The sequence below is a fragment of the Prionailurus bengalensis genome, chromosome A1 (genome assembly GCF_016509475.1).
Source record: "Prionailurus bengalensis isolate Pbe53 chromosome A1, Fcat_Pben_1.1_paternal_pri, whole genome shotgun sequence".
Lineage (NCBI taxonomy): Eukaryota > Metazoa > Chordata > Mammalia > Carnivora > Felidae > Prionailurus > Prionailurus bengalensis.
Genome location: NC_057343.1, coordinates 92,650,406 through 92,664,668, shown reverse-complemented (window position 1 = coordinate 92,664,668; position 14,263 = coordinate 92,650,406). Strand labels below are relative to the sequence as shown.

Here is a 14,263-nt window from a genome sequence, read left to right as displayed (position 1 = left end):
GAAATCTCTGACTCAGACCAATCGTTGACGCTCAGACCCTTAAATACAGGCCAAACGGGGCGGAGTCTCGGCCGGAGGGCGGAGCGGATAGGGGCCGGGGCCCAGGGGAGGCGGGGCCTGGTGAGGGCGGGAAGTGACTAGGACCCTGGCTCCCGCTGGTCTGAGAGTCTGCCTCACCGGTACTGGGAGCGGCGAAGGAGGCAGTACCTGCGGGGGCGAAACCAGGTCTCAGGACTGGACCCTTCCTTGAGGGGCGGGGTCTGCGGCCGAGCGGAAGAATGGTGAATCCAAACCGCGGTAGAATCTGATCGTCAGATGGTCCTGGGCGAAGTGCCGCCGGTGCCGAGGTTGAGGTAAAGCTTCACGCTGCCAAGGGCCTCTTCCGTTCTCACACAGTTTCTCACACTCTTTGTGGCCCCACTCACACTGAGCGCCTGTCTTCCCGCAGGAATCTGCTCAAATGTTACCCACGGGAGAGGTTCCCCTGCCACGCCCCCTGCCACCCCATCTAAAACTGCAGTCCCCACCCACTCCCACCGGCGCCCCCGACCCCTTTGTTTTCCTCCCAGTTCCTACTGCTGCCAGGCGTGCCGCACAATCCCCCGGCCTCGCGGAGATGGCCGAGTGGAGAGGGAGAGGAGAACGTGAGAGTCCCCGGGAACCCTGGGGCTGAGCCTTCGGGGCGCGGTGGGGGAGGTCTCCTAGTGGGCGCCCGCGCTGCACGTGTCTGTAGAGCTTTGGTGGACGGTGACGCTGGGGCGACGAGCTGGCCCAGACTAGAGTGGATCTTTTATCTCCAATTTCTTCCACCGTGTCCCGGAACACTGGATGGATATGAATTAGATCATTGCTACAAATTACTTGCCTTGAATCCTACGATGGTAGGCCTGACATTTTTGTGGGGGCGGAATAGGCCAGTAAGTGGAACTTTTTTTTTTTTTTTTAATTTTTAAAGTTTATTTAATTGGGGGGGGGGGTGTTAATCTCTACATCGAAAATGGGGCTCGAACTCAGAACCCTGAGATCAGGAGTCGCACGTTCTTCCGACTCAGCCAGCCAGGTGCCCCAGTAGTTGGAACTTAAAAGTATGCACGTGGGAAAAAAACAAAAACAAAAACGGAATACAGGTGACCGTGGGAGCGCTGCTTAGTTAAGCCAATTTAAAAATTGAACTTTTAATCCTGTGACCAAGTGCAAAGTCATTCAATAAAAAACAAGTCGGTTGTTTACATTTAGCTTTTTTTTTTAGATTTTTAAATTTTATTTAATTTTATTATTTTTTGTTAATGCGTATTTATTTTTGAGAGAGAGAGAGAGAGAGAGAGAGAGCAAGGTGGGGGGGGGGGGGAACAGAGCGGCACTGAGCTGGCAGCGGTGAGCCCAACATGGGGCCCAAACCCACGAACCACCACCAGATCATGACCTGAGCTTAACAACTGAGCCACCCAGGTGCCCCTTCATTTAGCATTTAGCATTTAGATAAGAGAAATTAGGATGCAATCCATCCTACGCTTAGACCCCAAATAGTTTTCACAAATAGAAATGTCTATCAACTGAACAATGAAAATACATTATATAAGCAATAAAAAATAACATGAAAGTATACAAAATTTGTATGCACAACATAACAAGAAGATGTTTTCATTTTGGAATTCTCAAGAAAAGATAACCCCTTCCAGAGCTTTGACACTGGTAGTTACTTTCCTGCCTAGGACTTTGCTGTACCATTTCCCACCACTCCCCACACTCCCTTACACCTCCCTACACCTCTCTATACCCCCTTACACTCCCGTAGCCCACCCCCCCTCCCCATAGGTCGTGTAGTAGCAGTTTTGGCGGTCCCAGGGAAGTGCGTCCTAAAACTGTGAGAGCCCCGCTGCGGGCTTCCTGAACACATAACTGGCAGGGCTCTAAAGGGTGCTTTTCTTTTCTTTTCTTTTCTTTTCTTTTCTTTTCTTTTCTTTTCTTTTCTTTTCTTTTCTTTTCTTAATATTTATTTTTGAGAGAGAGAAAGCAGAGGGCACACGGGCAAGCAGGGAAGAGGCAGAGAGAGAAGGGGACAGAGGGTCTGATCCGAAGTGGGCTCTGTGCTGACAGCAGAGAGCTCAATGTGGGGCTTGAACTCATCAACCATGAGATCATGATCTGAACTGAAGTTGGATGCTTAACCAACTGAGCCACCAACTGAGCCACCCAGGCGCCCCTGAAGGGTGCTTTTCTATTCCGGCTTCTGAGTGGTGTTCCTGTGAATGTTTTCAGCCTTGTTGGACTGATGACAATGTGTCAGAGTCACGAGGGGAAGAGGCACTGCTAGATGTGTGCATGCGGCAGGATGAACTCTGTCCAGCAGAGAATTTCATCCCCGGGAAACCCAATCTGAGTAAATGTGCCTAACTGACCTTACCAAGGTCTCAGTTGTGAAGGCCTCTCCACGATCATATGGCAGGAGGAAGGAAGTGAACATTTATGTGCCCAGCACACTACGTGGAGTATTTCCTCCCTTGCTCACAAAGAATGCCTTTATTATGCACAATTTATGGAGGCTCGTAGGGTAAATAGCTCGGTCGAGCTCATACAAAGCTGGATTTCAATCCAGGTCCACTTGTCTGGAAGCCCACACTCTGCTTGGACTCTGTGATACATCCTCTGTCATACAACTACGTCATGTATTTTTATTTATTTATTTTTCATTTTTTACATAAATTTCTTTATTTTGAGAGTGTATGTGTGTATACATGAGCATGCATGAGCTCATGTGAGCAGGAGAGGGGCAGAGAGAGAGAGAGAATCACAAGCAGGCTCTGCGCTGGCAGTGTTAGCCCGATATGGGGCTTGAACTCACGAACCGTGAGACCATGACCTGAGCTGAGACCAAGAGTGGGATGCTTAACTGAGCCACCCAGGTGCCCCCTACACCATGTATTTTTAAAACCAGGCTCAGACCTCTGTGCCAGATCTGAAGTGGCTTGTGTGACTTTACTGATTTTGTTCTAATGGCTATTTGAGCTCACTTGAAGCAGTATAGACTGGATGAGACCATAATAGCGTAATGGGCATTAGACCAGGGGTCTGAAGGGCAAGTGACCTTGGGCAATTCATTTAACCTCTCTTGAGGCTTTAGCACCTTGTCTGTAAAGTGAGAAAGTTGGACCCAGATGGTCTAAGGTCCCATCTTTTGAAAAGATGGGGAGGATAATTTTTTTTAATTGTGATAAAATTTATGTACCATATAGTTTGCCCATTTAAAGTGTACAAATCAGTGGTTTTAGTATATTTTAGTGAGTTGTGCAGATATCACCACAATCAATTTGAAGACATTTACATCCCCTCAATAAAAACCCCTGTACCCTCTGACCCCCTCATTCTCTCCAGCCCTAAGCAACCCCTAATTTACTTTCTGTTCCTATAGATTTCCCTGTTCTGGACATTCCATCAAAATGGAATCATATAGCATGTGACCTTTTGTGTCTGGCTTCTTTCACTTAGCATAATGTTTTCTAGGTTTATCCATATTGTAGCAGGTATCAGCATGTAGGAATATTATCACTTCACATTCCATTGTATTCTGCATTTTATCCATTTATCAGCCAATGGATGATTGGATCCTTTCTACCTTTTGACTGCTGTGAATAGTGCTGCTATGAACAATCATGTGCAAGTTTTCGTGTAGGCATATGTCTTCAGTCCTCATGGGTATACACCTAGAACTAGAAATCTTGAGTCTATGTTTAACTTTTTGGGGAATTGTCAAGCTGTTCGCCAAAGTGGCTGCACCATTTTATATTTCTAGCATCAATGTACAAGGGTTCCAATTTCCCCACATTCTTTTTTGTGTTTTTTTAAAGTTTGTTTTAAGAGAGAGTATGAGCATGCAGGAGTGGGAGAGGGGCAGAGAGAGAGGGAGAGAGGGAGGGATCCTAAACAGTCTTCACACTACCAGTGCAGAGCCTGAATTGGGGCTCGAATTCACGAACTGTGAGACCATGACCTGAGCCAAAATCAAAGATGGGTAGCTTAACCGATGGAGCCACCTAGGCACCCCAAGTATTCACTGTTAAGTTTTTTGGGTATATATGCATACCTATGTTTGTTTACATACATTAAATAATAGAAAATGGAGGCACCTGGCTGGCTCAGTCAGTAGAACATAGGACTTTTGATCTAAGGGTTGTGAGTTTGAGCCCTGTGTTGGATATAGAGTTTACTTCGATAAATAAATAAATAAATAAATAAATAAATAAATAAATAAATAAATAAATAAATAAAAGGGTACCTGGCTATTTCAGTCGTGGAGCATGAAACTCTTGATGTTGGGGTTGTGGGTTTGAGCCCCATGTTGGGTGTAGAGATTACTTAAAGTCTGAAAATTTTTTAAAAATTTCATAATAAAATGAATTCTATTTAAAAAATAATATAATGTACTGTTCTGGCAATTTATTTCCCCTTATCAACATATCATGGGAAATGTTTCTATTTCTACCATAGAGATAAATCTTATTCTTCTAAGATCTTCATCACATTGCATTGTGCGGATTTCCATAGTTTATTTAAGTAGCCCCTGCTAATGGATTTTAGTTTGTTTTTAGTGTTTTTACTATTTTGAGTAAGTTTGTAATGAATATTCTGTCTTTGCTACTTTTGTGAGTCTATCCAGGATAAATTCCTAACATTTATAATTTTGATATCTGCAGTATTATCAGGTGATCCTCTAAAGAGGTACAATTTATTGGGGCACCTGGGTGCCTCAGTTGGTTGAGCGTTTGACTTCGGCTCAGGTCATGATCTCACAGTTCGTGGATTCGAGTGATGGCTCGGAGCCTGGAGTCTGCTTTGGATTCTGTGTCTCCCTCTCTCTGCCCCTTCCCTGCTCATGCTCTCTCTCTCTCTCTCTCTCTCTCTCTCTCTCTCTCTCTCTCAAGAATAAATAAACTTAAAAAAAATTAAAAGCAGTCTTCTGGAGGAGCAGTTCCAGCAGGGCAAGCTTCTTGCATGCATCGCTTCAAGACCAGGCCAGTGTGGCCAAGCAGATGGCTATGTGCTGGAGGGCAAGGAGCTAGAGTTCTATCTGAAGAAAATCAAAGCCTGGAAAGTCAGGTAATAAAAGGTGTTTATCCTGCCCTGTTAAAAAAAAAAAGTTAAAAAAAAAAAGAGGTACAATTTACAATTGTTCTGAATAGCGTCTCACCAACACTTGCCAAGACTGGGCTTTAGCGACTTTTTCTTTTTTTATGTTTGTTTATTTTTGAGAAAGAGAACGTGAGCGGGGAAGGGGCAGAGAGAGAGGGAGACAGAATCTGAAGCAGGCTCCAGATTCTGAGCTGTCAGCACAGAGCCCCATGCGGAACTTGATCTCATGAGCCACTAGATCATGACCTGAACCCAAGTTGGCTGCTTAACTGACTGAGCCACCCAGGAGCCCCTTTTAGCAACTTTTTTTTAGAGGGAAGAAAGTTGGTGATGATCCAGTAGGGACAAATAGTATCTTGTTTTCATTTACATTGATTGAGTTCTTGGGGAAGTTAGATATTATTTTTTTAAAGATTTTATTTTCAGGTAATGTCAGACACCCAACGTGGGGCTTGAACCCACAACCCCGAGATCAAGAGTCGCACACTCTACCAACTGATTCAGCCAGGCGCCTCTATATTTCATGTTTTTACAGCTCATTTATGTTCTATTCTTGTCCAGTTTTTCTATACGGTGATCTCTTCCCGCTGTAGAAGAGCTTTTAGTACTTTAAGGCAAATGTCCTAGTGCTTTTGTGGTTTCACAGTTTGTATGAAAATGTTTGATCCATCAGGTTTAATGTGAGTGTTAGGAGCAAGGCTGGGCTCCAGCTTGACTTTCTTCCAGCTGGCTAAGCCATTGTCCTTCTGTCATTTATTGAATTCTTTATTGAGCCATGCATTCACTTAAAATACCCAAAAATAAATAAACCTTAAAAATTTTTTGAGGAGTGCTTGAGTGGCTTAGTTAAGTGTCTGACCGGCTCAGGTCATGATCTCATGGTTTGTGAGTTCGAGCGCCATGTCAGGCTCTGTGCTGACAGCTCAGAGCCTGGAATCTGCTTTAGATTCTGTGTCTCCCTCTCTCTGCCCCTACCCCACTTGTACTCTGTCTCCCTCTCAAAAATAAACAAACATTAAAAAACAAAATACCTCTGTTGGGGAGCACCTAGGTGGCTCAGTCAGTTGAGCATCCAACTCTTGGTCTTGGCTCAGTTCATGATCTCACAGTTTTGTGGGTTCGAGCCCCAAGTCTGGCTCTGCACTGGCATGGAGCAGAGCCTACTTAGGATTCTCTTTCCCTCCCTCTCTCTCTGCCCCTCCCCTGCTTGCGCTGCCTCTCTCTCTCCAAATAAATAAATAAATAAACTTAATAAAATAAAATGCCTCTGTCATATTCTAGATGCTTATATGTATTTGGGCAGTAGTAAACTGCTTTGATGGCTATAGTGTTTGTTAGCTTGTTTTTGTTTTTGAACCACTTTTTAGATCAGTTTACTAGTTTAAACCAATCCTAGGGAGAGACAGGATACCTGGAGAGAGGAGGGGTCTGAGAGTCAAACAGTCAGGATTTCAATCCCAGCCTAAAGGTTTTATCAGTTTTTTACCCCCTGGGCCAATTGTTTAACTTTAGGAGCTCCTGTTTTGTTTTTTTTTTTTTTTTTTTTTTTGGTCTTTCAAATCAGATGAGGATTGAAGGAGATCCTGCCAGGAAAGCCCCCAGGCTGCCCTTCTGCTTCTGCTGGTGGCATGAAGATTCCCTCCCGGGGCCTGAGCTTTAGAGGGTCCAGGTGAGGGGTGAAGAATCTGGGAGCCCGAGGCCTGGAGGTCAGCTCCCCACCCCCAACCCTCCAGGTACAGGAATTCTATGCTCAGTTGGTGCGGAGTCCATTTGCAGGGCCTGCGTAGCCCTGTCCCCCAGTCTGCTCTTCAGAGGGAAGGCCATCCCTGTAGATCTGAAGGGCGGCCAAGGTGTGGGTCGGTAGGTTGTGGACAGAGTGTGAACATTTGGCTTGGGGCGTCCACACATGTGCAGGTGGGTCCCTCACTGTCAGAACAGAGAGGTGTGGGTAGGAATAGAAGAGGGGGGATCAAGAGCTCCATTTGTACTCTTGCTCTGAACCTCTCCAATGTGAGAGGTGGGCCTGCTTCTTTTCTTCTTTCTCTCTTTTTAAAATTTTTTTATTTTTTGAGAGAGAGAGAAAGAGCGAGCTTGTGAGCAGGGGAGAGGGGCAGAGAGAGAGAGAGAGAGAGAGAGAGAGAGAGAGAGAGAATCCTAAGAAAGCTCCACACTTAGCTTGGAGCCCGCCACGGGGCTCAATTCCATGACCCTGGGATCATGACCTTGTAAGGGTTAAATTGTAGTATAGGGCTTAAGGCTTAGCTTGAAAAATAACAGCTTTGTGTTGATACTGAAGGTGAAGAGATAACAGTCTTGCTTTACTCTTGTAAATTACTCCTTATACTCTTGTAAATTAGGCTTCACCAATTAAGGAAACAAAAGTTCAAAGAAAAGAGCATCAGAGGCAGGGTCAAGGAGATCCACTGGTTGCAACTTAGAGGCAGAAAGTCTAAAATAAACACCTCATTAGGCAACTGTTTCTAACTCATCTGGAAACTGTTTCTAACTCATCTGGAAACTGTTTCTTTGTTCTGTTCCCAGGTGATGATAAAACAATGTGATCGGCTATAAAAACTCTGTACCCCGGCTGTTCGAGGCTGCACTCTTACCAAGAGTGTTGGTCCCGATCGGTCCGCCTTGCCTCTCATTGTAATAAACTTTGTTGTGACTGTCACTGGTGCCTGTAGCATTCTGTTTCAGGAGTCGTGTGGATGCAACATCCTGAGCTGAAAGCAAGATTTGGACATTCAAGCTCAATGGACTGAGCCATCCAGGTACCCCTCTCCTTTCTCTCTTGATGACAGATTGCAAGCAGGGGGTGGGGCTGGGGGGAGTGGCTGGGAGTGGGATGTACTCATTTGTTCAACCAGCAGAGACTGGGAACTGACTGGATGTATTAGTTTCCTAGGGCTGCCCTAATAAAATACCACAAACTGGGTGGCTGAAAACAGCACAACTTTATGGTCTCACAATTCTAGAGATTAGAAATCTGAAATCAAAGTATCAGCAGGGGCATGTTTTCTCTGAAGATTCCAGGGGAACATCTATTTCATGCTTTTCTCCTAACTTCTGGAATGGCCCCCAGTCCCTGGTGTTCCTTGGCTTGTAGGCACATCACTCCCATCTCTCCCTCCGTCCTCACATGCCTTTCCTTCTGTGCACCTGTGTTGACATGATATTTTCCTCTTCTTTTTAAAAAAATTTTTATGTTCATTTTATTTTTGAGAGAGAGAGAGAGACCTAGACAGAGTGGGAGTGGGGGAGGGGCAGAGAGAGAGAGAGACACAGAATCTGAAGCAGGTTCCAGGCTCTGAGCTGTCAGCACAGAGCCCGACGCGGGGCTTGAACCCACAAACCTTGAGATCATGACCCGAGCTGAAGTTGGTGCTGAACTGACTGAGCCACGCCAGTGCCCCAATATTTTCCTCTTCTGAGAAAGGCACCAGTCATTGGATCAGGACCCACTAATGATCTCATCTTACCTTGATTGCATCTGCAAAGACCGTATTTCTAAATGAGATCATGTGTACAAGTACCAGGGGTTAAGACTTGAATAGATTTTTTCGGGGACACAACTGAGCCCAGCACTGGGGGCTTATGCCTTAGCAGGGCATGCGCTGGAGGTCCATGTGCAGCTGAGGAATCAGGTGAGGTTGAGACAGCCCCCAGCCCCCAGCCCCATGGGCCATCTGGCTGGGTTGAGGTAGTGATGGGACTGGAGGGCTGGGCCTGGAGAGGCTCGAGTCACTAGGCAGCTTCTGACATAGGGCTTTAGCACTGACTCTCCCACTTTCGCAGCCAGTGACCTGGGGCAGGCAGTGACATGTGGCTCTGATTTCTGGCGGGGATATAATTAGAAGGGAGATCTGGACTTTTGGAAACCAAAGGGACCCTGGGGACCACCTAATCCAGACATTTCGCAGATGGGAAGCCGAGGCAATTCCGTAAGCCCCTATGCATTCTGGTTGGGTGCTTGTGCAGGGGTGGGCAGCCCTGGGCTGTGGGCCGTGGCTCTCACTGGTGGTGGGGAAGGGGTGGCTGCTGAGTCCACCCTCAGCCCCTGAGCCCTAATCAGAGCCTGAAGCAGGTTCTATTCTGGGCCACCAACAAGAGTCTGAAGTGTGCTTTTCTCTTGGGGCGCCTGGGTGGCTCAGCCGGTTGAGCATCCAACTTCAGCTCAGGCCGAAATTTCATGGTTGTTGAGTTCAAGCTCCACATCGGGCTTGCTGCTGTCAGCACAGAGCCCACTTCGGATCTTCTGTCCCCCCCCTCTCTCTGCTGTTTCCTCACATGCGCTTTCTCTCTCTCTCAAAAATAAATAAATCTTTAAGAAAAAAAAAAGTGTGCTTTTCCCAGATGGGTATTTTGGTCTGAAGCTGCTTGGAGGAAGAGGTGGGTTGGGGGGAGGGGGTGTCGTCCTGCTTCAGTTCTGACTCTCACTTCCACCCTCCTGGTGCCTGTGGGTGTCATGCAGGGCTGCTGTCCTCTGTGGTCCCCCTCGGCCTCTGCCTGGCTGCGTTTCTCACCACGTGCTTCATCTGTTACCCTCTGCCCTTGGCTTTGCATGCTCTCAAAATTTCTCATCTTCTCTCTTTTCTCTTTTACCCTCCTGTTTTGGTAAAGCTTGATGGGGTGTTAAGCGGTGTGTGTGTGTGTGTGTGTGTGTGTGTGTGTGTGTGTGTGTACGTACCAAAGCTGCCCCCTTTGCATGGCACTGTGCTGCCTCCCACTGTTTCACAGGATCTGCAAGCTCCGTGGGCACATATTCTGTTCCTGTGCTCCTTTTCCACGGCCTCCTGGAGTCAACATTGGCATGCCTGCCAGACCTCGTGCCATGTTCCTTAAATAGCTCATCCCCAAGCAGTCCCATCCTGGGCTCCAGCTGCAGTGTACAGCTAAGGCCAGGGCAGAGGGCGCCAGTGTGGGCACCCATGGGCTAGAAGTCTGAGCAGCCGGAGTTTTTGCAGCCGGCAGTGTCAGCACAGTTGACAAACCATCAAGAGTAGAGGGAACGTGAGGTTTGGGGTCGCTATACTGGACTTCCCATTCATTCCAAAAGACGTACTGAGCACCTGGAATGTGCCAAATTCTGTGCTAGGCATTGGAGGGAGCGATGGTGAACTACAGGGAGAAAGTCTTTCTCTCCTCCAGAGGTTCCGGTCAGCCAGGAGAAGATGGAGCTGGAACCTGGGAGAACCTGCTTCCTGCTGAGAGTCGCTGGATTGGTGGGGGGATGGGCACTGGCCATGCCTGGAGCAGAGGGCGAGGGCAGGGTTGAGGACGCTAGGTGGCAGGACCCACCAGGTCGGCCACCCTCAGTGCTCATGGCGGCCATGCTTATTGTTGGGGATCTACCGGGCTACAACACAGAAAACCCCAGAAGGGCAGAGACTGTCAGTGGATCTCCATACCTCCCAAGGAGTCAATGCCCAGAAAACATTGGAGCGAATGAACTTTGTGGAGTTTTGTTTAGGTCTTGAGCTTACTGGGGGGGCACTGCAGGAGTTTAAATTGGGGAGTAAGTGCACCCGGCTGGCTGAGTGGGAAGAGCATGCGACTCTTGACCCCAGGGTTGTGAGTTTGAGCCCCGTGCAGGGTGTAGAGATTACAAAAAAACCCACAAAAACGCTTAGAAACAAACAAATAAATAAACTTTTTAAAGAAAGAAAAGAAAAAAGAAATAAAATAAGGGGGACCTAGGTGGCTCAGTCGGTTAAGCGGCTGACTTTGGCTCAGGTCGTAATCTCACTCTCACAGTTCGTGATTTTGAGCCCTGCATCAGGCTCTCTGCTGTCAGCATGGAGCCTGCTTCAGATCCTCTGTCCCCCTCTCTCTCTGCCCCTCCCCTGCTTATTCTCTCTCTCTCTCTCTCAAAAATAAATAAACATTAATTTTTTAAAAAAGAAATAAATAAATTGGGGAGTAGGCCAGTTAGCTTTGTGCATTTGTAAGATCATTTGGCTACCGTGGGAAAAGAGGGGAGTGGGCAGTGGAGCCTGGGGAAGGGGAAAGAAAGATGAGGGCAGCATGGGACCCACTTCAGCGGCCCAGTTGACCCGTGAGAGGAGCCCAGGATGGTGGTGGCCAAGAGGTCGGAGCTCAGGGAATGGGTATGAACAATATGTAGGAGGTAAGCAGGACTTTGAGACTGGGGGGTGCAGGTGGGGAAGAGGACAGGTGGGGTAGGCAGAATTTCTAAACTGGGCCCCCAGAGAGGTCCTGCCCTAATTCCCAGAATCTGTGGGTCCACCAGGCTGTCACTCCTGTGAGTCTGTGAGTTGGCACCACCGACTGCCCTGGATTATCCAGGCTGGCCCAGCATATAACTGATGAGTCCCTGAAGGCAGAGCACTTCCCTGGCTGGTGGCAGCTGGGCCATTGGGGAGATTAGAAACTGGCTGTGAAGATGGGAGCCTTGTGCAAGGACTGAACAGCAGCTGCAGGGAGCCTGGAGCGACCTCAGCTGACAGGAAGGGGGACCCCAGTCCTGCAAGTTCCCTGCAGGAACTGAGTCCAGCCAACAACCGGAATGAGCTTGGAAGAGGACCACCACCCGCCCTGAGTGCCAGGTGAGATCACAGCGGGTAGAGACTTTGACTCAGCCTCCTGTAAAGCACTGAGCAGAGAAGCCCACTGCGCCATCCTGTGACACTTCTGACACGTGAGAGAAGAAATGGATGCTGTTTTCAGGCACGAGGTAGAAAACAAACACGTGGGGCACCTGGGTGGCTCACTGGGTTAAGCATTGGACTTCAGCTCGGGTGCTGACAGCTCAGAGCCTGGAGCCTGCTTCGGATTCTGTCTCCCTCTCTCTCTGCCCCTCCCCCACTCATGCATGCGCGCGCTATCTCTCTCAAAAATAAATAAACATAAAGGAAAAAAGAAAATGAACCTGTCAGGTTTCTGGATACATTCACTGAATTAAAAACCGGTGGAGGGCAGGAGAGGCTGGCAGAGAAAAAGGCCCTGTCAGATTGTTGAGAGGATCAGGAAAGTATTAGAAAGTATTTCTTTCCTTTTTTTTTAAGTTTATTTATTCTGAGAGAGAGAGAGAGCCCACGCGAGCAAGGGAGGAGCAGAGAGAGAGGGGAAAAAGAGAGAATCCTAAGCAGGCTCTGCACTGTCAGCACAGAGTCTGATGCAGGCCTCGAACTCACAAACCATGAGATCATGACCTGAGTGGAAACTAAGAGTTGGACGCTTAATTGACTGAGCCACCCAGGCACCCGCATCTTGCTTTTTTCAATAGGAGACTGTTCTTATGAAATTGTTGGTGTTTCTATTAGGATAGATAGCCTTAAATTAGTTTATCAGATGTCTAGGGGAGGTTGGACATCTTCGTGATCTTGAATCTTCTTATTCAGGAACACAAAAGGCCTTTCCATTTCCTCACATGTTTTGTGTGCTCAGCGTTTACTATTTGCTTCATCTTTATCTTGAGTACTAAGTGTATTCCTAGGAGTTTTATGTCCTTTCTTCCTTTATTTTCTGATTATTGTTGGCATACATAAAAGCCACCTTGCTGAATTCTCTTATTGTTTATTTAGAATAATGTTTTGGCTAATCCTCTTTGGGGCTTCCAAGTATATAATCATGTGATCTGCAAATGGTGATGATTTTACCTACTCTTTTCCTCTTTTACACCTCGAATCTCTTTCTCTTGTCCAATTGTGTTAGTTGTTCCTCCAGAAAAGTTAAAGAATAAATGTAAGAAGGTATTGTTTCTTACTTTAATCAAAGTAAGAAGGCTTCGGGGCGCCTGGGTGGCACAGTCGGTTAAGCGTCCGACTTCAGCCAGGTCACGATCTCACGGTCTGGGAGTTCGAGCCCCGCTCTGATGGCTCAGAGCCTGGAGCCAGTTTCCGATTCTGTGTCTCCCTCTCTCTCTGCCCCTCCCCCGTTCATGCTCTGTCTCTCTCTGTCCCAAAAAAATAAATAAACGTTGAAAAAAAAAAAAAAAGTAAGAAGACTTCAGGAAGACGACATTTCAGTTGTTTTTTAAAAGCGTTTATTTTATTCTATGTTGTCAAGAATGGCTTAAATAAAAATATATGTTGAGGGGCGCCTGGGTGGCGCAGTCGGTTAAGCGTCCGACTTCAGCCAGGTCACGATCTCGCGGTCCGTGAGTTCGAGCCCCGCGTCCAGCTCTGGGCTGATGGCTCGGAGCCTGGAGCCTGTTTCCAATTCTGTGTCTCCCTCTCTCTCTGCCCCTCCCCCATTCATGCTCTGTCTCTCTCTGTCCCAAAAATAAATAAACATTGAAAAAAAAATTTTTTAAAAATGTTGAAATGTATCAAATACCCTGTTCATTCATATGGTAAAACCTTGGATGGTGAGTAACTTGTTCTGTGAGTGTTGAGCAAAACTAGCAAACATTTCTAATGCATTTTAACTTAATAAACAAGCAGTGTTTTGCCATATGAGTCGTACGTGATGCCGAATGTCACATGAGCACAACTGAGCCAGTGGTTTTTCTCTCTGGCTGTGGAATTGTAGATGATTGTCTCCCATACTCAGATGCTCGGTCTCAGGCCACAGTGTTTGACAGAAGTCAGTGGTTTTATTTATTTATTTATTTATTTATTTATTTATTTATTAAATTTTTTTTTCAACGTTTTTATTTATTTTTGGGACAGAGAGAGACAGAGCATGAACCGGGGAGGGGCAGAGAGAGAGGGAGACACAGAATCGGAAACAGGCTCCAGGCTCTGAGCCATCAGCCCAGAGCCTGACGCGGGGCTCGAACTCATGGACCGCGTATTTATTTATTTTTAATTAAAAATTTTTTTAATGTTTATTTATTTTTGAGACAGAGAAAGACAGAGCATGAATGAGGGAGGGTCAGAGAGAGGGAGACACAGAATCTGAAGCAGGCTCCAGGCTCTGAGCTGTCAGCACAGAGCCCGACGCGGGGCTCGAACTCATGGAGTGTGAGATCATGACCTGAGCCGAAGTCGGATGCCCAACTGACTGAGCCACCCAGGCGCCCCTATTTTTCTTACTTTAAAAAAAATTTTTTTGGGGGCGCCTGGGTGGCTCAGTCGGTTAAGCGGCCGACTTCGGCTCAGGTCATGATCTCACGGTCCGTGAGTTCGAGCCCCGCGTCGGGCTCTGTGCTGACAGCTCAGAGCCTGGA

At 47.1% G+C, this 14,263-nt stretch overlaps 1 long non-coding RNA gene across 2 annotated transcripts; it reads left to right on the top strand.

The window, feature by feature from the left end:
- The first annotated feature begins 117 nt into the window (after positions 1–117).
- LOC122486377 lies at positions 118–12,221 on the top strand. Of its 2 annotated transcripts, none has more exons than XR_006298140.1 (4): positions 118–353; positions 4,920–5,094; positions 7,669–7,901; positions 11,381–12,221. It is a non-coding gene; the product is annotated as an uncharacterized LOC122486377 (long non-coding RNA). The 2 variants fall into 2 exon arrangements; XR_006298141.1 differs by lacking the exon at positions 11,381–12,221 and adding an exon at positions 6,692–6,860 and having other exon boundaries at positions 121–353; positions 7,669–7,715.
- The last annotated feature ends 2,042 nt before the right edge of the window (positions 12,222–14,263 follow it).